Genomic DNA, 27,019 nt, shown 5'->3' with positions numbered 1-27,019 from the left:
TTGCCTAATTTTCTCAGGCTGACAATACTTATGAATTCTGTAATTAATTTGATGGGACCGTTGCTGCCTAATCCCACTTATCTGAATGTAGTAACGATGTTAACCTTGACTATAGCTGGGAAAGATCTTATGCAAACGTGTACTCATAAGCATTTTAAGGCCCAGCATGTTGTTGTTTTTGCTGCAGGGCATTAAGCTAACGATCTGGCAAACTAAAGACTTAATATAAATACAAATTTGCATATAAATTCGATTTAGGGTCATAATTAAATTGACCAGTTTTATTTATTACTCGTATTGTTTATTTACATTTCATCATTTTGGATAAACATTTCCGTGTTTACGCTTCTTATTTGCACTCTTTCCCCTTCGAAGTTATCACACACCTCACTATAATAGCCGGCACTGCGGGTCGCTGCGCCGCGACTGGCGCTCAATATGCAGCTTATAGACCTAGGACGGGACCACCAAAAGCAGCTTCACGACCACACAGCAACAGCAATAGCACGGCCATAAAATATTGTCTTAACGCCCCAGTCAACAGTTAAAGGGGTGGCCGATCGAACGCAGAGGCGTTAATTTTCAGTGCAAATAAGCTGCACGTCATACTCGGTACGTGCTGGGCGCCGGACTGAGAATATTTGTACAATTGTTTAACATTTGAATGGCTAATAAAACAAATGCAACTCTCATATAAGTAGTACACGCATATCTTCTTATGAACTTTTATTTGCTTTCATAAAACAAATTGGGCTGTTTTTCAAAATTTGTTTAGCTTTAAGCGATATTTATATATTTTTATGCGAACATTTGTTAAGCAGGACTTTAATAACACTTCAATTTGTTAATTTGTAGTAGTAATTCAAATGAGTGTTGTAGCTTATACCGTTCATAAATCTTCAGCAATTGACGTCATGGTTGATGGTATTAGATGCAATCCTTTGCACACTTTTAGTACATATGATATGTGTATGTATGTACTTTTTTGCGACCATACACTCGTATGTATATGTGTTTCTGTCTTTCATGTCTATCTACTAGAACGATCGTTAAAAAATGTTCACAGAATGTATCAATCGATTACGCAGGGCAGATAAGTTAGATTTCAGTTCGAAAAACAGGGCGCCAACACGCCCCCATATAAGAATTAAAGAAAATATACAAGTATTAATAAATTTTAAGTTGTTGACGCACTCCATTGAAATTCGGTACCAATAATCTATTTTCTATATGGGAGATAACCAAAATTGGTCTGAAACTATTTAACGCCCAATTGTGAGATTTGGGTGAACAAGTGGGCTATGCTAATCAAAACTCGTAATATCTCAGTAACTTATTTATGAACACGGACAAAATTCGGTAGGATACCTTTATTGGCTACTTAAAATTTGGTTATCTATCCATGCATCTAAAACATCACTCTTTAGAGTCATATGTATGGATTTAACATTCATTTTGAAACATGCATCTATTTAAACAAGCGAAATTTAAATGCCTAATGCATTTAGGACATTGCAAAAGAAATACTTAAATGTATATGTCGGATTTTAATTTCGAGTTTTAAACGCCTTCACCGACTTCCTAAAACTGTGTTTGTTTCTTCTGTTGTTAATCACTGCCTGTCTTCTCATTCTCTCAATGACTTATTGAAATATTTCAAGAGCTAACATTCCCCTCGCACTCACACTCAGTACAATCAAGCACAATAAGTTTCTCCATCTATATACTAGATTCACAGTATTACAAGCAACAGGTTAAGTTCTTTCGATACAAAGTTGATATCTTTAATAGTAGAGCAGTTTGGTTGTTCTTTCGGCACAAATAGATGTCAGAAATCTTTTGAGTTGCAATCTTATTTTCAGCAAGTTGCTTCCCTCGACAAGAGTTTATTTATTTATTATGTATACGCCTCGTTGGCAATGATGCGATTCAAGTAACTTGTTTGATTTGCCATACCTTATATACACTTGTGTACGGGTATATAGTCTTTGCAGTCGCTGTCACCAGTTGACCCGGCGACAGGGCACAGAGACAGAGTCGAGCAGATAGCGTTGGCGTTGCCGGTACCAGCACCGATTTCAACATCCCAACATCATCAATTTACCAGCTAGTCGAAATACGGGCGCAACTCTTATCAGCGTACACTTGGGATTGGCTTCGAGAGCGGCGCTTGGGTCCGCGACCGTTCTGTTGCCAAACGGCTGCAGTCAGCTGTTTTGGGACTTCAGAGAGAACAAGAGATTTTTTTGTTGTCGCCCTGCATTCTGCCATACATTTATTGAATTTAAATTGTTTCTTGTTTTATTAATTTTATTAATAGCCAGAAGTGAATCTTACTTGTGTGCACACACATTGATAACGTTTTGGGATGTCTGGTCTAAAAATATAATGTACTATATACGCACTGTTTGCTTTTGTCAATGTTTGCTGAAGTGGATCACTAGTTCATGTATATACCCAACCATATACGTACATATGTACATAGGGGGATGGTAATGTGACTCACGAGATTAAAGCCAAAGCTATAACCAATTTCAGGCATATGCATGACGTTATTAGCGATGCATCCAAGAGTATTTTCGAATACAAGAGTTAAAATTAAATTATTTAATATATGATTTATAATTCGTTTAAAGACGTCGTCGCAGGAATAGTGAGTTAGAATTTTATATTATTTGATTCCTAACTAATTATTTAAGTAATTTTTCCCACAATTCTTTTTTAATTTACACAAAAATTTTGACAAAAAAGATATTTCTGGCATGGACGTATGTATATGTATAATTAATAGAAACCGCATTCCTTTAATTTGAGAATCTAATATTTATGTTCTCTTGGTTGTAGAGCCACAAAAGCATGAACATAAATTCAATATTAATATACTTTGGGCACAACCCCAGGTCTACAAATCAAATAATTTAAAGATCAGGTCAAGTAAGGGCTGAATTAGTTTGACCGATTGCTCAAATAAAACGCTGCGCTAATGTTCATAGTTCAACATTTATGTTCTTTGGACACAAACCGAGCCCTAGAAATCTATAATTTGAAGGTTCAGCTCAAGTATGAGCTAAATAATCTTAATCCATTGATTATTATTTAAAATTTGGAAACACTCTAATGTTGATAGCACTATCTTCTGGCAATTGTGGATTGTTTAAAGGAATACAAATATAAAATACTTATGGGTTTATGTGTGTCTCAATAAATATGATGCATACTCATAGCAATTCTAAATATATATAATTAATGTACAAATGAATGTATGTGCCTGTAGTTGCCAATTGCATGTGAGAGTGTGTTTATTATTTACGTTCTATATATTATTTACGCAAGTGCAAGTACACGACTGTTTATAAGACAACAAATTTAAAAAAATACATACACACTTATGTATATACGTGTTCATACTATATGTAGATATATGGAAAGTGTTTTTCAATATATCAGTTTTATTGCATTTACAAAAGAATAAAATTTCATTACGCCAGCAAAAGGATGGCGGCAAATATTCGATTCCGATCTAAATTCCTAAATGAAATTCGGTTATAAATATTTTTGGAATAGAAATTAATTATAGAATAAAATGTAAAGTTAAGAGCAGCTGCTAGAAATTATGTGGAAAATATATACATATGTACATATACGATCGAGTATGTGCTGAATAATGCTAGCAATTCGATTATATGCTGCATGTGCTGAAAGATTTAGCTGACGCTTTTTATGTTGGCTTTATATAGTACGTACGAGCCAAAGTCATTGCCTTCAAAAATTTAACACGCTTGCTGCAAACACACAACTGAACATATAAGACACACATGTAAATATGTATGTATATTATTTATACACATATACATATGTATGTATATACATATGCATATACAGCGTAAAGAGCGAGCCGAAAAATGGAAAATACAAGAAAAGCACTAACTACACTTATTAATTTTAGCACTCCAAACAATTGTGGCAATTGTGCTTAGGTAAATCAGGCGTGTCAATTGTCCAACAATATAAACAAATTGCTGTGCCTGACAGCAGCAGCAAAAACAGCAGCTGCCTCAACACTGTAAGATCTATTATTAATATATTTGTAAACTTCACTGGCGACTGCGACAGCCAGCGGACGTGACGTTCAGGAGAATTTGTCAAATATTGACAAACAGTGCGGGGAGTCAAAGCCTCCAACAACAGCAAATATAATTGCTAGGCCTATGACGATGTTCAGGCAACAGCTCAAGTTGCTTTAGTATGGCACACACCCACTAGGTGGCGTTTGGTGATGTTAGAAAGTAGAACGCCAACCAACCTTAAAAACATTTTTGACTTATACCTTGTCTGCCGTCTTTGCATAAACATTAACGTCTAATTATGAAATTGATTTATTGACGCATTTAGTTTGTTTAGCCTTTCTGCAATAATACTGACCAATATACATTTATATATGTACAAGTATATTAAAAAAACAACAGTAAACAACACAATTCTGTATTTTCTAGACTGCATTGCAAGCGCCTTGTTGTTGAACAATTAGTAGTATTTATGTTGTGTGCCTTTGTTGTTGTTGCTATTGGTATTGGTATTTATTGTATAAACTGCCGCTACGGCTGTCACTGTATTATAATTAAAAGACCATTTGGCACAGCTATGATATTTGGGTCATTACCACAGACAACAAACGCACATACGCATACGCATACACGTGCTGCCTGCTGGTTGCTGCTTCTCTTTACGTTAACGGCTTCGACATGTTTATTATGATTATGTTTTGGCCACACATACTAATCGTGTGTACTTGTGTGTTGATGTTGTTTTTGTTGCACAGCCAGCGCTCTAATATTTGTAACAAATTTCGATTATGAAACGCCAGCGCATCTGTTCTTCATAAATAAAATGTGATAAATTAAAGCCGTGTGCCCACTTGGCGCGCCAATTTTTTGCATCAACAATTGTCGAAGGCGAAAGTCTAAACGAATATTTCCAGGGTTATAACACAATATAGATGAGCAATTTTTTTCAAAAATCAAATCATTAAAGGACAAAGTACTCGTATTATTTATGACACCTAATTCGTAAAATATCTTTCAATCGCTTCTACTTGTATTAATAAGATGAGTAACGAAATTCAAGGGATATGTTAAGATTGTCAATTAAGTTGGTGTGTGGAGAGAGTTGTGAGTAAGAAACTGACTGTAACTGTAAGTTGAAGTCCTGTAATAACTACTTTGTCTAATTGTGCATGTGAAAATGATTTTAGGTATTTCTCATATCCAAATTTATGAGCCGTTTCGTGTCCGAATCTCTTTTGTGAAACTATCAAAATAGACTTATTTTCATGTTTACGGGAAGATAGGCAGAGTAGTATTTAAACAAGTAAAAAAGCTAAAGTCGGGTGTCCCGACTTTGAAATATTCTGTACATATGTTTAAAATAATAATAGAAATTAAACAAATTAAGAAAGGAAAAAAAAAATTTGACCGATTTTACCTCTCTCGGTATTTGAACTCAGGTAAAGTGCGTATAATTGCACATATACAAAGCAATTGCGTCTATGTGAGTGTATGAATGCCTATGCGCATCTACATATTCATGTCTGTGTGACAGCATCACCAACAGCTGCGGCAGCGCTTGGGCAGCAATTATATTTATGGCAATAACTTCCAGTTAAATCGGTCTATCAATATGAAACTTCAAAACAAGATAGAACGCTACAGTCGAGCAAGCCCGACAGTAAAATAGCCTGTACTCTCCACAAAAAAGAAAATTTAAAAAAAAAAATATTAAAAAAATTAAATTATTAAAAAAAAAATTAAATCATTTAAGAAAATGTATTTAATACATACATAGAAGACATGTTTATGTACAGTTTTACATTTACATCACGTGTCTATATGTATTTATATGCGTGTATGTATGCAGCACAAAGTTGAACCAAAGCAGCAACAACAACAACAAGCAGCGATTTTATTTATGGCTATAACTTTCTTCAGAATTGACCTATCATGATGAAATTCGGCATACGGACACTTAAGCACTAACTGGACGTAACTACTAAAACTGATTTCAAAATTCCAAGAATTACGGAAGTCATACAAAAAACACGAAATGCGGGGGAGTGGGGGGGGGGGGGGTGTATTAGAATAAAAACAAGAAAGGAATGCTAAAGTCGAGCAGGCTCAACTCTTAAATACCCTGTACCACCCCACAAAAAAGTAATTAAATTAATTAAATTAAATTAATTAATTAATTTAATTTAATTAATTAACTAAATTAATTTAATTAATTAACTAAATTAAATATAAAATATTTCATGCATGCATAGATACATTTACATTTACATCAGAATCGTGCCTTATGCGTGTTTGTGTACTTGTACATATGTATGTATGTGTGCATTGGGCCTGGTTATATGGCTATAACTTTCTTTCTGATCATTCTTTCATAATGAAACTTGGTATACGGATATATAATTACTAACCTAATGTGACTACCAAATTTTAGTTCAAAATTCCAAGAATTACGGGAGTTAGAGAAAATCTTGAATAGGGGGGGAGTGGGGGGGTGGATCAGAAAAAATGAACAAACTCGTCCTTTCTCGGTCTCAGGAGAATCTGTATACCAAGTTTGGTTATTCTAGCTCTTATACTTTCGGAGATCCTTGCGTTCATACAGACAGACAGACGGACAGACAGACGGACAGACAGACGGACAGACGGTCAGACGGACAGACGGACAGACGGACATGGCTATATCGACTCGGCTTGTCATGCTGATCAAGAATATATATACTTTGTGGGGTCTACCAAGCCTCCTTCTGTGTGTTCCATGTGCACTCGCACAAAACTAATATACCCTTGTACCCTTTGGGTACAGGGTATAAAAATAAACTTGACCTGCCTAGGGCTTAGGGGAACCTGAATACCAAGTTTGGTAATTCTAGCTCTTGTACCTTCTGAGATCCTTGCGCTCATACAGACGGACATGGCTATATCGACTCGGCTTGTCACCCTGATGAAGAATATATATTCTTTGTGGAGTCTGTCAACCCTCCTTCTGACAGACAGACAGAGAGACATAGATCGACTCGTCTTGTCATATATAAATATATATATATATAAGTATATGTGGGGTCCTCTCCTTCTGCCTGTTACATTTTTCACCTCCCGCTAATACTACATTTTATGTACAGAGTATATAAAGTAAAGTAAAGTAAAGTAAAGTAAAGTAAAGTAAAGTAAAGTAAAGTAAAGTAAAGTAAAGTAAAGTAAAGTAAAGTAAAGTAAAGTAAAGTAAAGTAAGTAAAGTAAAGTAAGTAAAGTAAAGTAAAGTAAAGTAAAGTAAAGTAAAGTAAAGTAAAGTAAAGTAAAGTAAAGTAAAGTAAAGTAAAGTAAAGTAAAGTAAAGTAAAGTAAAGTAAAGTAAAGTAAAGTAAAGTAAAGTAAAGTAAAGTAAAGTAAAGTAAAGTAAAGTAAAGTAAAGTAAAGTAAAGTAAAGTAAAGTAAAGTAAAGTAAAGTAAAGTAAAGTAAAGTAAAGTAAAGTAAAGTAAAGTAAAGTAAAGTAAAGTAAAGTAAAGTAAAGTAAAGTAAAGTAAAGTAAAGTAAAGTAAAGTAAGTAAAGTAAAGTAAAGTAAAGTAAAGTAAAGTAAAGTAAGTAAAGTAAAGTAAAGTAAAGTAAAGTAAAGTAAAGTAAAGTAAAGTAAAGTAAAGTAAAGTAAAGTAAAGTAAAGTAAAGTAAAGTAAAGTAAAGTAAAGTAAAGTAAAGTAAAGTAAAGTAAAGTAAAGTAAAGTAAAGTAATGTAAAGTAAAGTAAAGTTTGTGGGGCAACCCTTTCTGAATGATTTCACAGCAAAAAATTTAATTCATTCATAACATGGGTTGTTCAAAGCTGAACTAAAAAAATAAAACCAAGAAGATTGTATAGCATACAAGACCTAAGGATATGAGCGAGCATCATCGCCCCAGCCATCCCTACTTAGCCACTCACCTAAAAATTGAAAAATTACATATACATTTTAGATTTTGTGACAACAAAAGAGTTAAGCTTAAATCAATTTTTAAGGCTGTTCCAAATATACGAAGATCAACTTTTAATCTAGACATGGTTGAATGATATGTATGCAAAAGTTTATTTCTAGGTATATGAAAAGACTACTTATTTAAGAAACTTAGCCACACTCTCATTGAACAATTTTTGTAAGATCGTTTATGTAAACAAGAGAGAACGCTACAGTTGAGAAAGCCCGACAGTGAAATACCCTGTACCCAGGTTAACTACCGACACTGAGGTATATGCTAGCAGAAGCAAAAGGAAGAAGAGCGAACTTGATGCTGCATATTGTGGGCGTAGTACCGGAGTGAAATTGTTTCGCTAACTTTTCTTAGAATTTACCGATTTAGATGAAATTAAAAAAAAAGGAGATTATAATGTATAAATTATGTGTGCAAATTTTGGAAGGGGGAAGGGGGGAAAATTAAAAAAAAATAAAATAAACTTGTCCTTTCTCTGACATAGGAGAATCTGGATACCAACTTTGGTTGTTTTAGCTTTTATAGTTTCTGAGATCCTTGCGTTCATTCAGACGGACAGACGGACGGACATACATGTCTAGATCGATTTCTTTCGTCATGCTGATTCAGAATATACATACTTACATACTTTGCACAAACCTAATATACCCTTTTTACACTACGGGTACAGGGTATAAACACTTACTAAGGCGTGTATCATCTCTAGCCTTGCATTTTTTTGCAGTTTTAAATATCCAAGTTATAAATACACATGTGGGCAGCTGTGGACAACTTAAGCGTGGGAACTTTTCAGGGCAAGTTTTCAACGCCACAGGCTCCGTTTGCATTTAACGCTTTTCGCTGTTAGCGGCTTTAGCTGGCGCTCGGTACGTTTGCCTGCCCCCGGGGCGCTGTTCGTGTTTATGGGTTCACTGACAACTAAAGTCAATTATTGCTTAATGAAATCTGCAAGAAAAAGAAACGTACGATTAGAAATGAAATAATGAGTGAACAACAACGCCACTGCTCCAACTCAGTACAAAAAGACAGCGCATGGCGCAAAAGAAATAGAATTGATTGTTAACCGTAACAGTCTTTGTTTGTAAACCTGCCAGGCATATGTCAAGGAAATTGGGTCAATTCGCATATCGTTTCGTATCGTATGGTATTGTTTGGTATAGTTAAAGAATTAGACAACGCCGCGTTGGCCCAAACTAATAGTGTTGCGAAAACTCGTTTCGTTGCGCATTTGCGCCAACGATCGACAGCGACGCGCATGGGCTTGAGTGACAAGACATATCCACCCACAATTGAACTTCTATTAAATTTGTCAATGGCCTGCTGGTGGTGGCGGTGGCACATGGCTCAATAAAATTGCAAAACTATTAAAATAAAATAGAATCGAATCGAATCGAGAGCTGGTAACAAATGTCAAGCGCGAAATAAATTAGTAATGAATTAGAACTAGAACGTGATAACTGGTAAGCAAACACGCAGATATGTATAGAATTAATGAACGTGGTAAGGCATTGAATATTGAAAAGCAATAGACGAATTGCAGGGCATGCGATTAGTATGTGTGCTACGAATCTATAAATTTTAAATGAATACGCTGCGATTCAACAATTTAGGCATTACGGTTCGCGTTGTTGAGCGCCGTTTAAATTGGTGACCCCGATGTAATATATACATATGAGGCACATCTATTAGGTGTCCTTATCTGTATTTCGACTAACATACTTCAAGCAATGATGACTGTTGCTCTTAATAAGTGTCTCTGTAATGACATTCTTTAAGCTACAAATAAGTATTCCAAACAAACATATTCCGTCCAATGGTTCGGGCGATCTTGTACTGTTCATGTGCTTCTTCAGGTCTTATGTTTTTTTTTTACCAAACAACCACCGAAACAGTACCCGGAATATTTGTTTCGCAGACAAAATATAAAGTTAGTTTGCAAGTTAAATCATTCATTAGGAAGTTGAAACCCCACAAATGAACACAATGTTCCTTGCCACCTTGATTATTAGGTTCATTTGGATGCCAATTAGAAATGACGCTGTTAAACCTGTGGTAGTCGAAACAAATTCGCCGCTCTGCCCCAGATCAGTTATATCCGTCCAGTATCCAAGCGATACGTTCAAATGTTGTTTAATGGCCTCAAACTCCGCCTTAGGCTGAAAATGCAACAAGTGACCACCTGGTTGGCGGCATTTATGGTCTGCATCAAACCAATTCAGCAGAACACTTTCTTCAATGAAGTAGTACTTGGAGCCGATTTTCTTAAATGTCTGCAATATCCACACAAATCCCATTCAGTATACCGTCTATTTCGTGGATTTGTGTTCTGGGGACCACATTGGCAGCTAAGAATAATACCACTCTCTTTAATTATCGAAATATTCAAGTAATTGTTACGTGTCAAATGGGAGACTATGCTGCACGCGACTAGTATTGTTATTGCACTATAAATTTTTTGGATCTTGTCTAGAGAAAGTTGTTAAAACAATAAAAGAAAGTTTGCAATATGCAACAAGAGAGAATGCTACAGTCGAGCAAGCCCGACAGTGAAATACCCTGCACCCAGGTAAACTTCCGACACTGAGTTATATGGCTGTTTTAAGGCTGTTCCAAATAAACGAAGATCAACTTTTAATCTAAACATGGTTGAATGATATGTGTGCAAAAGTTTATTTATAGATATATGAAAAGAATATTTATTTAAGAAACTTAGCCACACACTTAGCCCGACAGTGAAATACCCTGTACCCAGGTTAACTACCGACACTGTGGTATATGCTAGCAGAAGCAAAAGGAAGAAGAAGAGCGAACTTGATGCTGCATATTGTGGGCGTAGTACCGGAGTGAAATTGTTTCGCTAATAACTTTTTAATTTAATTTAAGCCTACAAGTATTTAGATGAAATTTGAAACAAAAGTAGATAATTATTTAGAAATTATGTGTGCAAAGTTAGGTTAGTGTAGCTTTTGAAATGTGGACGGACGAAATTCTGTAGCGTGGGAAGGGGGGAAAGTTCAAAAAATAAAATAAACTCGTCCTTTCTCGGACCTAGGAGAATCTGGATACCAACTTTGGTTATTCCAGCTTTTATAGTTTCTGGGACCCTTGCGTTCATCCAGACGGACGGACAGACATGTCTAGATCGATTTCTCTCGTCATGCTGTTTCAGAATATATATACTATATGGGGTCGGAGATGCTTCCTTCTGCATGTTACATACTTTGCACAAACCTAATATACCCTTTTTACCCTACGGGTACAGGGTATAAAAATCGCGATTTGCATGGGAGAGGGGGGAGGGAGGGAAATTCCAAAATACACATTTTCTGCGTATTCACATAGGGCATCTTTGGTGCCCCTAGGTCCTATAGTCTCCGAGATGTAGGCGATTATACGAATGGAAAATCGGGAAAACTCCCATAAGTGGGACTTGGGGGGGGGGGGAATCAAAAAAGTAAAACAAACTTGCACAGCGTACATACATGACGCATCTTTGTGCAAAGTTTGGTCTCTCTACCTCTTATAGTCCCTGAGATTCAGGTGTTCATACGGACAGACGGACGGACAGACAGGGCTAGATCGACTCGCCTCGTCATGCTGATCAATAATATATATATTTTCTGGGGTCTGCCACGCCTCCTTCTGCCTGTTATATTTTCAGCTCCCGCAAACCTGTACAGAGTATAAAAATGTAATTAATTAATTAAATTAATAAAGAAAATTTATTTAGTACACACATAGAATACATGTTTATGTACAGTTTTAACAGCATACATTTACATCACGTGTCTATGTGTGTTTATATGCGTGTATGTATGCAGCACAGTTGCACCAAAGCAGCAACAACAACAACAGCTGCGGGCAGCGCATGGGCAGCGATTTTATTTATGGCTATAACTTTCTTCAGAATTGTCCTATCATGATGAAACGTGACATACGGACACATAAGCACTAACTGGATGTAACCAAAATAAATTTTTTAAATTTTAAGAATTACGAGAGTTATGGAAAAAACACGAATTGTGGTGGAGCAATGGAGTGGGGGGGGGGGGGGGGGTGTATCAGAATAACAAAACAAACTTGACCTGCCTAGGGCTTATGGGCACCTGGATACTAATATTGCTAACTCTAGCTCTTGTACCTTCTGAGATCCAGACTATAAAAATCTTGTATCAGCAAGGCCGTAAATGAGCCAAAATGTTGAACTAACTAAACAAAATGTTCCTCTAATTTATGCATACTCATGTAGGTAGATATTACTTTTATGAGTATCGTAGTATCGGTATTTTATCTGGGCCAGAGCTTTCACGGTATGTGATATACAAGTATACAAGCAATAGTTGCTTGCCTAAGGAACAGATGCACTCGGAGCTGTGCATATATGCTGACACACCTTGGGAACCCAAGCATTACCAGCGTGGGAGGCAGGTGCGCAGTCACTTGAGGACTGGTACTTAGAAATTGTGGTTATATTACGGCAAATAAAACATTTGCTTATGCAGCAACAAAAGTATGAGTATGGGCCCGCATATGTGGAGTTTGATTTACGACTCCGAAAGCCAAAATTCAAAAACTGCAAAGCCACTCAAGTACAACAACCTCAAGTGGCTGGCTGCCTGCCATTAGGCAATCCAATAAATGTTGCTCATGGAAAAAATAAGAATGAATGAATAATTAAAATTATAAACATACACATTAATGCATAAATGTATAAATCCATATTTGTACTTACCATATAAACAGACAACAATAACTACAAAAAATTGGTTGCACTGGTTAGCCCACTTGCTGATGGAGCGACGAAAATGGCATTGCAAATTCTTATGATGATGAGTGTCGTTCGCTCCTTTTTTGTGTGTAGCATTCAAATACAATTAAGATTCGTTTTTATTTGGATTTTAAAACAAAAATTTTTATCGCCATGTAGCCATTAAAAAATAGTTTGTTTTTTCAGACGCCACCAACTGACGGTCATAAATAACAAATTTGTGTTGGCCAGAAAACTTGTCTGCTTTGTTTTCGCGCTTAAAATGTTTAAAGCGCAAGCAGCAGCATCTCATCATCAAAGACTGGGAGCGGAAGCTGTAAAGCACTTTGGCCCTTTTTATTTTCCATACAAATGAACATAAATATGTTTGTATTTACAATGTCGTTTGTGGTATTTACAAATGCTGTGTCTTCTCCTGCGCAAAAAACAATTCTACGCAGTCAATCCCAATGAAAGAAAACAGCTGGGAACTGCTGGGCCATGGGCCCTGGCCCCTGCCGTGAGTGTCTTGGGCTTGGCCACCACAAAGAATCACAGTCCATAAGATTTATGTGGTGGTAAGCAAGCGGGCGAATGCCGAATAATCACAGGCACAGTAATACTAACATACTTCCTTGTAGGTATAATTAGAAACCAGAAGCAAATGCAGCAACCACAAAAAATGAGAGCAACCTGCATATCAAATTTTTTCCCCTAAATTGATTAGAACCCGTAATAAGCTCTAGGTATGCATGTTAATGTTTTTCGATTTACAAAGTTGCGGAGGAAAATGATCATGAATTTCAATAACAGATTTCTATTCAATTGAATTTTGTTTGAAAAATATGGTTGAAACATGGTTCACATTCATTTACGAATTTAACTTTCGTAACTTTGGAACCATATTGGTTTTTGCGGACATACATGTATAAATCAACAAATTTTCGAGCAACCTATTTGTGACAACTCATTATGTGGTATGACCATATTAGATGCAGCAAATAGGCGCTAATCGATGCCAAAGATATTCAAAGCATCACCTAAAACGTTGCGTTTTGGTATCCATATAGGTACATGTTTTTCAGTGGATAATGATCATGTTTTTGAAATAGATCTATGATTAAAGCTACAGACGGACAAATAATTTGTTGACTTGAAATAAGAAGTCTAAATGTTGAGAAAATATGATATTTGGTTGAAATAACTTATATCCGTGGTATACTTCGACAATTTGGTAGTCAAACTATTGATGTTTTTGAGTTGTGTCTTGTCGAGGCCTTTTTAATACTCGTTTAATAATTGAAATTAAATCAATCACGTCTTTCCTTCTTGCCTATCTGACCTCAACTTTAGAATAACAACTTAAGTTCAATATTAAGTTCAGGAAAATATGAATAGCGAGGCATAATCAAACTTTCTATAGCAATCCAAGTGCCAGAAACATATCCATGTCTCCAACTAAGGACGCACAAGTTCTTGAAATTGTATTCGCTAATATAATATTTAAGTAACATAATAATGGAGGCTGTCAAGCGCAAAAAAATAAGTTTTTTCTCTCCTATTCACTATAAAAGGAAATATGTAGCTTTTATTTACACTTAAACTCATGTTTTCTCTCGTCATGCTGATTCAGAATATATATACTTTATGGGGTCGGAGATGCTTCCTTCTGCATGTTACATACTTTGCACAAACCTAATATACCCTTTTTACCCTACGGGTACAGGGTATAATAATGTTGCGTGTTAATGAATTTCTGTTAAATTCTTTTGCTTTTGGATATTGGGCTTTTTCTTAAGTATACATATACTCGTACATATATAACTAATGCTCAAAAGTTGAACAGGGTCAGCAGCCATATATAAGTCTGTTCCCACAAGGCAGCCAGCCAGACAGACCCAGACCCCGAGCTTAACAGTCCATGTAAACATGTCAAAGCGAAGGAAAAAAATTATGGCCAATTGGTAAACTTGAGAACATCCGACAGCTGCAGGAATCTGCCACAGATACTAAGTATAAGCATGGTAGCTATATGGTATAGCATCTGTATATGTGTTAATGTGTATTTGGGCGTATATAGAGACGTCTGTCATTACAAGGTTAGAATTTGGCGCTTGTTAAAGCAATATGCCCAATAGTTTCAATTGTCAGATGTGATGACTGTTTTAACATATGCGGACGACCCGCCGTCCAATAATTAGAGACACAATTTTAATGGTGTCTAATTGTCAGAAATAGAAACGGCATTTTAATGGAGTTCGCAGATATGTATGAGTTCGCAGGCAGTCGCAGCCAGAACGACATAGGGACAGAGCGACAGATGTGGCACATGTATGTAGGAATAGTGGTACGTCATGCTCTTGCTAGATGATTTTTGTAAAATTTTTCACAATAACAATCATAATAAGAATTTCAACACATTTTGATGAGAACTGTCAAAAAAAATTAGAAATTCCAGTCGTACGCACAGTGGTCAGCAGCAGTTCAACATCATCGCCATCAACATTATTGGTCGCACCACGACTACCCAGTTAAATAATATAATCTCTTTTGATGGATTGAACAGCGGCAAATTGTACAGCATCAGTAATAACAACAATAACAACAACAACTACTATACAGCTCTAGCAACAACTACAAGTGAGCCAAAAAACCAAAGCTCGGACTTGAATAGGCGCGCGCATTGCCATGAACTTTGTTTTGGTTTCATTTCGAGTATTGTCTTTGTATTAGAGATGGGCACGGGCCGGCTATTTTCGGCCCGACACGACACGGCCACGAAATTAACTTTTAGAAACACGCACGCGCACGCACGACGAAAATTTTTCTTAACACGGCCCAACACGGCCCAACACGAACTTTTTATATATTAAATTAAAAATTAAAAAAAAAAATATATATATATATATATATATATATATATATATATATATATATATATATAAACATTACAAATTTTTATTCAGAAAGAATATCTTATCAATATTTGAGCTAAGAAGCCGAGTACGTCGCTCATTTAAAATATGTCCAGAAGTGGAAAAAAACTCGTTCGCTTGTTGCAGAGCTGACAGGGATATTGAGTATATGCCTTGATAATTGCCTTAGCATTTTAAATTTTGTTGCTTTTTTCCAGAATGTTAGCACACAAATTCCTGGATCAACAACACTACTTATATAGTCATCTATTTCAATATCCATTCTTGACCTGTCCAATTTAATTTTTTTTTTTTTTAATTATTAGTGTCCAAAAATTCAGAAAAGTCGTGTTGACTATTGTTGCTTCGTTTTCTGATTCAAGTGTTAAATCGTTATTTAAGCTATCATTTATTTCAGCTAGCATCGATTTTAGTGTTCTTTCGTGTTTCCTCGTGCGTGTTTTGTCGTGCCTTTTTGGCTCAACACGAACACGCACGGCCACGCACGAAATCGGAATTTACAACACGAACACGCGGGCCCACGCGTGGCACGAAGTGCCACGACAAAAAACACGGCCCGTGCCCAACTCTACTTTGTATCCCCCCCCCCCCCCCCCCCTTCCCCCGCTACAGAATTTCGTCAATAGCGTCCACATTTCAAATGCTACCTAAACCAAACTTTGCACACAGAATTTATATATAATTGTCTACTGTTGTTCAAAATTTTATTCAATTCGGTCAATTCTAAGAAAAGTTATTAGCGAAACAAATTCTCGCCAGTACAACCCCACCAAACTGCAGCAACAAGTTCGCTCTTCTTCTTCCTCTTTTTGCTGCTGCTATGGGCGCATATAACTCAGTGACGGAAGTTTACCTGGGTACAGGGTATTACACTGTCGGGCTTGCTCGACTGTAGCGTTCTCTCTTGTTTTGGTGTAATTTTATTTTTTGCTTTTTGTTTCTCGCGTATGTAATAAAATATTACGAAAAATGTATTAATTTTTATGGTTTACAATTTGTTGATTTCAATTTGTTCAATAAGTTACGGGAAATGTTGACGTGATTTTCAACAGAAGCTCATCACAGATGCGATCATCGGTTTGTGGGATATGGGCTTAAAACCGAACATACTTGTATGTATATGTATATACTCCAGTTTGTGCGTCTTTTTCAAGCACTAGGCCGCACAGATAATATGACTGATACCTTAGTCAAATGCCTATTATACAAACGATATGATTCATAAAATGTTTTGTGTATCGAAGACTTCTTTATTTCTAAAGATATGGCAAGCATATCTTATTTGGAGAATATTTTTGTATATCATCAGGTAGCTATTAAGCCATTCGTGGATCGTGAAAGCTTACCACGAATGACTACTAATTCAAAATTAATAAAAAGTGCTTTCTAAACAGAGAAAAACAGTAGAGTCCATGCCCATGAAGAAATATAGTTTTGTTGTAAGACACAATGGAGAGTGGAGACGAATATGACTTTTTAGCTCGTTGAAGATTTTTTTTTCTAGACAAACACACCATCTAAACTAATTTGTAATAAGCAGCAAAATGAAAAACCGACGCCGAATCGTATGCTGTTTCTATAGTCAATTGAAAAATCGCAGTCTTGTCTATATTGTTAATTATTCTCTTGCAGAAACAGGAAAGAAACTCATAAACTTACAAAATACATACATAAGTACATAATTAGATAAGTTTGAATGTAGTTTTGATTTTACGAGCTGAAATTCCCTTTTGGAGTGCAAAAGTTGGTAGAAAGTGTAACATACAAGTAGAATTGACTTCAGCACAGGAGACTCAATGCAAGTTTTCAATTTTCTTTATCGTAGTCATGTCTTTGGGGTTAATGAAAACTTACGCCCTCATAGTTGGTGTGATCATATTCCAAACTCAGTTCAGTAAGATTTTATCTCGCTTGATAGTTGCGCAGCGCATGCTTCAAGAACAAGTCTTAAAGTTTGGCTCCAACAAACCAGTTTTACATATGCCCTGTTTATGCTTCTTCGCGTCTGTTATTCTTATTTTTTTTATCATTTTTTTAATTTTGTTCCTTTATGAGCGAAACAATATTTAATGAAGCGTTAATAAGTGCCTGCATGTGCCCTTCATACCAGGGTTTAATTTGGCATTAAATAGCTTTTGATCTGCATCAAAATTAAATTCCTTAAACAAGAAATAAACAATTTGATGTGAGTCGTTATTCAAAAGATAGTGTATCAACCGTTGGCGACCCTTGGAAGGGTGCGTTATGAGTTATGAGGTCGTGAAATCCGTTGAAAATACTCATTAGCATTTGTTCATTTGTTGTAATTAAAACGAGCCACAGAAACAACAACAACAACAACGATAAGGAAGTATTGCACGCATATTGGGACGCGACGACCGCCTCCAAAAGTTTTGTTTATGAGATATTGCTCAACGAATGTGGACAGCATAGGGTGGGCAGGGTAGACAGACACATAAATATCATTGGCCGAACAATTTAAACTGCTCATTTTTTTCTTTCGTATCAACATGTAATCACAATTCATTAAGAAATAATTTTTTTTTCTACAAGAGAAATTGCTTTCAATGCTGAAGCGGCAGTTGTTGTTGATGGCTGCCAAACAGCGACAGGCGTCACAGCAACAACAGAAGCACACAGCTTCCAATGCTGAGATAAATGATCTTGCGTTAAGCAGAAGCAAAAGCACAAAGTAATCAAAAGCAGATATTATGGGCAGAGGAGACACTGCCTTGCCCTTCCTTACGTTAAAGATGTTGCTGCTGCTGGTGCTGTTACAGCTGCCGCTGTTGCTGCTGCTGTTGTTGCTGTTATGGGTTCATTCTGTAGCACCAACATTTGCAAGTTGTTTGTTGTGCGTTGCGAGAAGAAGAACAAAGACGCATACGTCGCAGTCACCGTCGAGTTAGAGCAACGGAGCGTCACAGCCAGCAGCAGCAGCAGCAGCATAAGAAATCGAAAGATCACTCAGTTACGAGATGCGAGTACACGAATATAGTCATGCGCGAAAAAAGCATTTAAAGCGCCGTTTCCACTGTGATTGATCACGATGTTAACAAATTGAAGTGAATTTAAAAATATCGAAAGTTTTTGTACTTCAAAAGCTATCGCTTACACTAAATATTATCAGTTCTTTTTTAAAAAGCAATCTGCTATACAACACTGGTTTTGCTAAAATATTCTAAACACATTTCAAAATATCGAAAGTTTTTACTCGTTAAAAAGTAATTGCATACAAAAAATATCAATTGCATTATTTGCTTGAAATACTTGTGTTGAAATTCTGTGCTAGAAATAATGTATGGAACATACTAAAACAATTCGTTTGCTCTTATTTCTTAACTTTTAAAAACCGGAATCTTTTGCAATCGATATATGAAATACCAAAAAGCCATGCACTTGACACTAATGTGACGAAATAATAATGTTAATTTCTGAGCAACACAAAAACATTGTGAAACATATATGGGATATACTCGTACATACATATGTGTCAGAATATAATCTTTTCTTTGATGACTCAGATTGGCTTTAAGGATAGTTTTTCGTTAATTCCTAATATATTTTTTGATATAAAATAGTTACTGCATGGATAGTTTGAGAAAAAAGCTTTTGATGTTTTCCAATCAGAGCTACATATCCAAAGTTTGGAGTTTTAAGAACGTGTAGCTGATTCAAGCATTGGTTTTTGAAGAATTTGAAGAAAACTTCGGTCATTACCCTTGATATTTGCAGTAATTCTGTTAGTATTTTCTCACACACACACACACACACACACACTTGCGACACATACAGCACGCACTTGCATGCAAAAAGTAATGGAAATCCTTTCTATAGAATTAAATTCAGTTTTTTATTGCCACGCTCAATTTACGCCGGGGCTTGGCACAGTCAGCCGCCAGTCTAGAGCCCGACTTAAACGCCTTACAAATTGCTCAGCCGCCGTCTCCTCAGTTTGGGCCAAAGGCGCAGTCGCAGTTGCCGCCTTCGCTTGCCGCACTTCCCTTACCCGTTCCCGCTGCAGTTATCTTGTCCGTGGCCGGTTCGGTTCGGTTTAGTGAACTTCGCGCGTTCGTTCGCCTCTTTGGGAGACATTTCTTGTTTGATGCTCCTTTTTTGGCTGTTGGGGCCTTTGCCTTTGCCTCGGTCTTGGTTCGTGTAGATTATACGCAGTGTTTCTTGGCCATAGTCGAAAGCTTGTCGCCAACGCGTCGCGTCACGTAGAGTCAAGTCCGCTTTTCGCCTTTCCTGCAATTGCTGCCCACTTGGGGCTGCCGTTTCTATTGGCTCAGGGCGTTGGGCCCTGTGCCCGTTCCACGTCTTGTTGGTTTAGTGTAAGGCGTAAAAGCGCAAATTGCATGTTGGCGTCGCGTCGCTTCGCATCTGCAGTGCTCATTGAAGAAAATTGCAGTGAAAATGTGAAAATGTAGCTTAACCCTTTGACAACAAACTCATTTGCTCTTACATTTACCACTTACTCACTTACCTATAAAATTTTTGTATGACATTGCCATAAGCATACAATGAACGTGCTCTTTCTGTTAGTTTTCTTTGAATTTTATTATCAAAGAACTCTCTAAATTCAATTACTTGTGTGTCTGCTTATGATGACCATTCTTAATTATTTTCCATACACATCAATAAAGAATTCTGCAAGAAAATGTTGTGGAATGGCAAAGGGCCAGTATATTTAGTTAATTGCTTTTCAAGTAAAAGGCTTCCTCCAAAAATAAAAATAATAATATAAATAGTAAATTATATTAAGCATATTTTGAAAATGGTGTTAAACGCTAGGCAAAGTCGAGTCTAAAAAAAATATTTAAGTATCCCTGGGAAAGTAATAACTTTTTAAAGACCCTGATGGCTATCGAATGGCCTTGTTCACAAAACAAGCAATTCGTCTAATTGGAGTTAGAGGACATTTTCAAAAACAAACCACAACTGCTACGATGTCAAATCAACCGGAGAACATAACAGGATCCAGCATGGATAAGGGAACTGGATCCACTATTGAGCTGCATTTGAAGGTAAAGACATTCACCTATTACATCAATGACCGATTTTCCATTATAATGGGGCCAAGCTGATAAGTGCACAATTAAGCCTACTGCACCTATTGCCGATTTGCTACCAGCTGAGTTTATGTTGCTCATAAAAATCTCATCTGAATGGCACTAAACGCTTCTGCTGTTTTCTTGTTCTCCAATTGGTTTTTACGATTTCTAAGCTGTGACCCCAATTCAACAATTGGCTGACCGGCCTACCATAAACTTTGCTTCCCACAAAGCTTTAATAAATATGCTGTAAAAAATGGTTAAAGAGTTTATGCTCGTATACTACGCAGTATAGAAATATTTCCTTGTTTTCAAATTGTAAAATTTGCAATAATAATAAACGCTTGCTCTTTTTATTACTTTATTTTGAGGTAATAAAACGCATTATTGTGATTTGTTATGCTGATAATTAGGAAATGAAAACATTTGCCTAATGCGCACTTTAACGGTTCTTAAATACGGTTCTAATGGAAGGCAAATAAGCATTTAGAGACACAATTTTCGAACCTATGTATATCAATTTACTTTAATTGAAAATGTAGACTGCACGTTAAAGTTTAAAAACTAGTTATATGTTACGGAAAATATTTTTTGCATTTTCATGAAGCTTTAGTCGAACTTTGTTCAAGCCATATGTGTTAAGAATAAAATTAGATTGGATTAGCCGGAAGATAAAAGTGCATGACATGGCTTATAAATGGGGGTTTTATGCATTGTACTTAAAAGTGAAGTCTAAACAATAAAAGCCGGAACATTAAAAGCAATCCGAGCCCACAGCTTGTTTGCTTTTAGGATTTGCCCAAAAAACATTGTGAAGTTCCATTGAATGGCAATGTCGATGCCGCTGCTGCGATATGGCAGGTTCAGCGAATTAAATGCGCTATAAATTTCAAGAAAACGGTATATAAAAGTCGCGCTTTTAATATCAAGAAGTAAAAAAGCTAAAATCGGGTGTCCCGACTTTGAAATACTCTGTACATATAGAAATTAATAAAATTAAGAAAATTTAAAAAAATGTTATCGATTTTACCACTCTCAGTATTCAAACTCACGTAAAGGGTGTATAATTGCACATATACAAAGAAATTAATTATTCGTGTCTGTGTAAACATGTTTGCAGTCAACCAAAGCATCAGCATCAACAGCGCGTGGGCAGCGCTTGAGCAGCAAATATATTTATGGCTATAACTTCTTGTTAAATCGGTCTATTATAGTGAAACTTGGCATACGGACACCTAATCACCCACTGGGGGTATTTTCCACGTTTGAGTTCAAAATTCCAAGAATTACGGGAGTTACGATTTGTGGGGGAGAGGGGGGAGGGAGGTAAATTCCAAAATACACCTTTTCTGCGTATTCACATAAAGCTTGGACTAAAATTTGGTGTCCCTAGGTCTTATAGTCTCCGAGATATAGGCGATTATACGAATGGAAAAACGGGAAAACCACCATAAGTGGGAAGTGGGGGGAAATCAAAAAAATAAAACAAACATGCACAGCGTACACACATGACGCATCTTTGTGCAAAGTTTGGTGTCTCTACCTCTTATAGTCTCTGAGATCCAGGTGTTCATACGGACAGACAGACGGGCAGGGCTAGATCGATTCGTCTCGTCATGCTGATCAAGAATATATATACTTTGTGGGGTTTGCCACGCCTCCTTCTGCCTGTTATATTTTTCAGCTCGCGCAAACCTAATATACTCTTGTACATTTCATGTACAGAGTATACAAATCATAAATTCGCTTTAATTAAAGTGCAAATTAAACTACAAATATAATAAAGAATAGAAAACGTTCGCAAAATAAATTGCATACTTCCTAGAAAGCCACAAATGGCAAAAACTATCTAAGTGTGTGAAGCATGACCTACCGAGATCAACGCACCCACAATATGGTGTGCGGATTTGCAAAGCTGTTGTGGTTGGTGCGCAGGAGCCAGGCGCAAACGTGGCGTAGAGTGTGCGGGTTGCGGGGCACGGGCGTTGGTCTGGGAGCGCCAGAAGAACGTGTGTCATAAGCATTTGGCAATTAACGCCAAAAAGCATAACCCAACACCAAAATAACATCAGCAACAACAACAACAATAAATGACAAACGGCGGCAATTTTCGGAAAAATCGCGTAAGATGGCAAAAAGTCCAAGCGTTCCGTTTTATTTGTACCGTGCCGGTTTTATTGTCTCATAAATTTGTAAGAAGAAGGCGTTGGTGCACAGAGCGTAATGAGGCACGACGCAGCAATAGATCGCACAGCTGCGCGCAAGGACGTGAAGGTGCACAGTGGGCCCAATCCTTACGGTCACACATGCAAATAACTTGTGCAGACATGTTTCTTATTATACTCTGTACATAAAATGTACAAGAGTATATTAGGTTTGGTAATCCAGGACAGACGGACAGGGCTAGATCGACTCGTCTCGTCATGCTGATCAAGAATATATATACTCCCGCAAACCTAATATACTCTTCTACATTTTATGTACAGAGTATAAAAACTGTCGTGTTATAGCCGAAATTGCAGGTCGATTCGAAACAAAATAAAATAAATTTAAAAATACTGTTTGCTGCAAATAGTTTTGTGTTGGGGGTATTTCGAAAGATTTTTGAAGCTCGCGGGCCCACTGTGCGATGCTGACAGCAGTGACGTCACATCCACGCGCAACCGCCCATCCCAAGCCCATGGCCTGTTGCTGCTGTTCCCGTGACTGCCGCCACCTCAGACGTTGTGTCGTCGTCGGCTGTGGCGCAAGCACCCTGGGATTTTGATTATAAGCGTAACAATGAATGTGTTGGGCCAAGGAATGGTCTCTCTGCAATGGGCCACGTAAGGTCAAGAACGCAACGCTGGGATTTAAGAATATGTCACCAATTTTATGCCGCCATTTCTTAGATTTCTGCAATTTAAATTTATAATAAATGGCGTGCATCTACTATAAACTATATGTTTTGTTTTTGGCACGTTGCAGTATTGCCTAGATGTGAGCGTCAAAATTTAAATGAAATAGCGAAAGTATTAGAATTAGTATAGATAGAAAGAAAAATCTAAATTTAAATTCGGCGCCGCCAGCTCTCTGAGTAACTTTTGCAATTTGAGTTGGAGATGGGTGCGTGAGCCACTGAAGAAAATATTTATCAATATTAAAGGCTATGTAGTTGCTAATATCATAATAGGTTAAGATGTTTCTTAATCAAAAATTTCCAATCAGACCTACATGCTTTTGTTTTTTTAAATGTGAACAAAGTTTTTCCTCCTTTTCCCGATAAAATTAAGCATCACTACCTCTTGTAATAGTCATTGGGAAAGCATACGCCCCTGCTCGGTGGAGCAGTTCTGGCAACCAGCAGAAATCTCGCCGATACCTATACAAATTAATGTTTTTTAATTTGTGTACAGAACTTGTGTGTGTATGTGTGGGACAAGCAAAAAAGCTGAAAAACTCTCGGGGAAATTTGCGAACGCAATGAAAACATTTTCTGAATTTGAATAGTTAACCGTTTCCAACATGTGCCTCAGTCTGTTTTCGAATTTCGCACATGCTCAGCGTCCTGCGCGGAAAATGTTTGAAATTATTTTCAAAATTGCGATCTTTATGTTCCGAAATCTTGGGTAGCCAATTACCAACCCAAAAATTGCCTCAGCGAGAAATTCGAAATAAAATTAAAATTGTAAAACACATAAAGGCAGCCGAGCGCTGCGGAAATGTGAAAATTGCATAAGTTGTCTTTGGCGTGGAAAATGTCAATTTATATTACACGGCGTCTGTCAGAATTTTGAATTGTTTTCCGCATGTTAGTTTGAAAGACGCCGACAAAAATTAGCCACTGTGTTCGATAAGTTTTTATATGCTCTTCGCGCCTTTTTGAGAATAAAATAGAATCAAAGGTAAATATCGTTGTTGTTAAAACTTTGCACATGAATTGGAAAAAATTTGAATAAAATTCAAAACTCAAATGGTGATTAATTAAGCCTTTTAAAAACCATTATATGTGCGCGAATTTGTGGCAAATTCAAAATAACAAAGTAAGCTGAGTGTTGAGGAGTGCTTTTGATTCGCAAATAGTATGAAAATATGTACACAAATATGTAGTGTAAAAATTGTTCTTAAATTGCTTTAAAATTTCCAAATATTTATGGAATATAAGTATTAAAAAATGTATTGAATTTTTTTAGTTTCCAATTTGCTCGAGTTGCATTTATTTGTATTGGGAAAGATTTCAACTGTTTAAATGTTAAAGTCTTTGTGAGTGCACTTATAACATTGTATATGTATTAGTCATTCTGAATGCATGTGAATGTACCAGGAAGCTGCAGCAAATATTATCAGGACTTTGATGTTCACATTACTGGCATTTCCCAAAGCTGTAAGCCAAAAATTTAAATATCGTTTATGATGGTATTATTCAATAGCACTCCATTGAGAACTTGCCATTATTTTTAATTCAAATTCTGCTGCTAGCATTCAATAAAAATTGCTGTCCACACATTCCAGTAGCATTCATTTGATAATTATTTAAGTTAGTGTCATAAAACGCTTATGGCAGGAATTGTGCAAGTTTATGTTACTGTCAGAAAAATAAAATGCGCTACAAAATACAAATTTTGCTGCACAATTTGAAAACTACAAAATTATACTTTCTCAATTCTCAAACTAAAACTCATGTTTAGGCAATCTAAAATTGGTTTATAATGTAACAACGTGTTTATAAAAAATCGATTTTTAATGAAAACTAACAAATCGAACTGAAATGGAATTGAAGTAATGTTTATGCAAAACTTTCACACATGCGCCAACTATAAAAGATTGGCATCGAAAATAAACTAAACACGCCCTTTGCTAAAAATAGTAGGCCCCACAGTAGTGGGCGCGGCGCCTGCCAACAAACAAAAAATAGAAAGAAAAGGCAAATTAGTTAATATTTGCGGGCAGTGCCAAAACCAAACAAAAAAGTAGGAGAAATGTGCGTAAAGAAAATAAACAAAAAAAAAAGAAAAAAGGAAAGAGATCGACGTGTTCAAAAAAGTTTAGACAAATGATGAGTGAGGAAAGCTTTGAGGTTAGATTTATGGTCAGAATAAAATTCTAAAAGAAACAAAAATAAAAAAATGTGCAAAGATTGAACAAAAAGAGGAAAACTGCACAGAATGGAAATAGCATAAAAATAGCACATGTCTATCTTTTTTTAATTTTTGGCAATTTTTTATTTACTTCACCTTCTGCTTTTATTTAAATTTTTGTACCAGCAGCGTGTATTGTGCAAGACAGAAGCGTGTCAGAATTTTGAGTTATGTTTTTTAAAATTAACGTGAACTCGTCGTGTGCACTGAGTTGAACCGTAGCTGCCGGCTCGTGGGCCATAAAAACTATGTACATATGTACAAGTATGATATAATACACAAAAGCAGCAGCAGAAACAACAACAGCAAGGAAACAATAAAAATTTGTAGTCAATTTAACAAAAAGCCAAATATACACAACAGAAATCGCGATTCGCGAGCATTGAGCGAAAGTCAAAAAACTGCAATAAACAATTTTGATATATGCAGGGCATAAACAATATTATGAAGATTTAACAATAAAGACACAATAAATAAAGGCCAACAACAGCAACAACTAAGTTAAATATGTAAAAATAAAAATAAATGCCCCTACAATAAAAATGTAGCTCATGTGGTCTGGCGTGGCGTGAGTGTCTCTGCCGGCCAAAAAGTAACTTGGGAAATATACATACATACAATATATATCTTTTTGGATTTATTAACTGCGACTAGACATGAACAATTTGACTTACATATAGTATAGTATAAATACAAGCATTTGGATGATTTTTGTTGCGTTTTTAAACGACATAATTTTTGTTGTTTTTGCTTCTCTTGGAATTTGCAGAGCAGCCGTTGCTGACAAGCAAATGGAAATCCTCATGTTGTGGCTGCCAAATCTCTTGAAATGCGTAAATAACAAAAGCGCACTTAAATATTAAGTGGGGTAGTGTTAAAATGCCATAAATATGCATTAAAGTGCATTAGCTTGTTATTGAAATGACTTCACAATTATGGCATACCCTCTGGGGCCTGTTCATTCGGTACCCTTATCCATTCCTGGACAGAAAGACACTTGATTTGATGAGCAAGCAGCCTTATAAGCATGCTTTTTTAGTTGACATTTTTATACCCTGTACCCAAAGGGTACAAGGGTATATTAGTTTTGTGCGAGTGCACATGGAACACACAGAAGGAGGCTTGGTAGACCCCACAAAGTATA

At 36.4% G+C, this 27,019-nt stretch overlaps 1 protein-coding gene across 2 annotated transcripts in view; it reads left to right on the top strand.

Moving 5' to 3' along the window:
- Positions 1 to 27,019, top strand: part of LOC115621067 (A disintegrin and metalloproteinase with thrombospondin motifs 9) — a 68,362-nt gene that overhangs the window by 10,960 nt on the left and 30,383 nt on the right. The window contains exon 1 of one of the 2 annotated variants that reach the window (XM_030514593.1): positions 24,523 to 24,642. The exons of the other annotated variant lie outside the window; for it this stretch is intronic. The gene's annotated coding sequence lies outside the window, so the exon portion shown is untranslated. Of the gene's footprint in view, positions 1 to 24,522; positions 24,643 to 27,019 lie in introns of those variants that run through there. 2 annotated transcript variants of the gene reach the window in all.

Source organism: Scaptodrosophila lebanonensis, unplaced genomic scaffold (genome assembly GCF_003285725.1).
Source record: "Scaptodrosophila lebanonensis strain 11010-0011.00,11010-0021.00 unplaced genomic scaffold, SlebRS2 tig00000024-arrow-pilon, whole genome shotgun sequence".
Lineage (NCBI taxonomy): Eukaryota > Metazoa > Arthropoda > Insecta > Diptera > Drosophilidae > Scaptodrosophila > Scaptodrosophila lebanonensis.
This window is presented reverse-complemented; position numbering and strand designations above follow the sequence as displayed.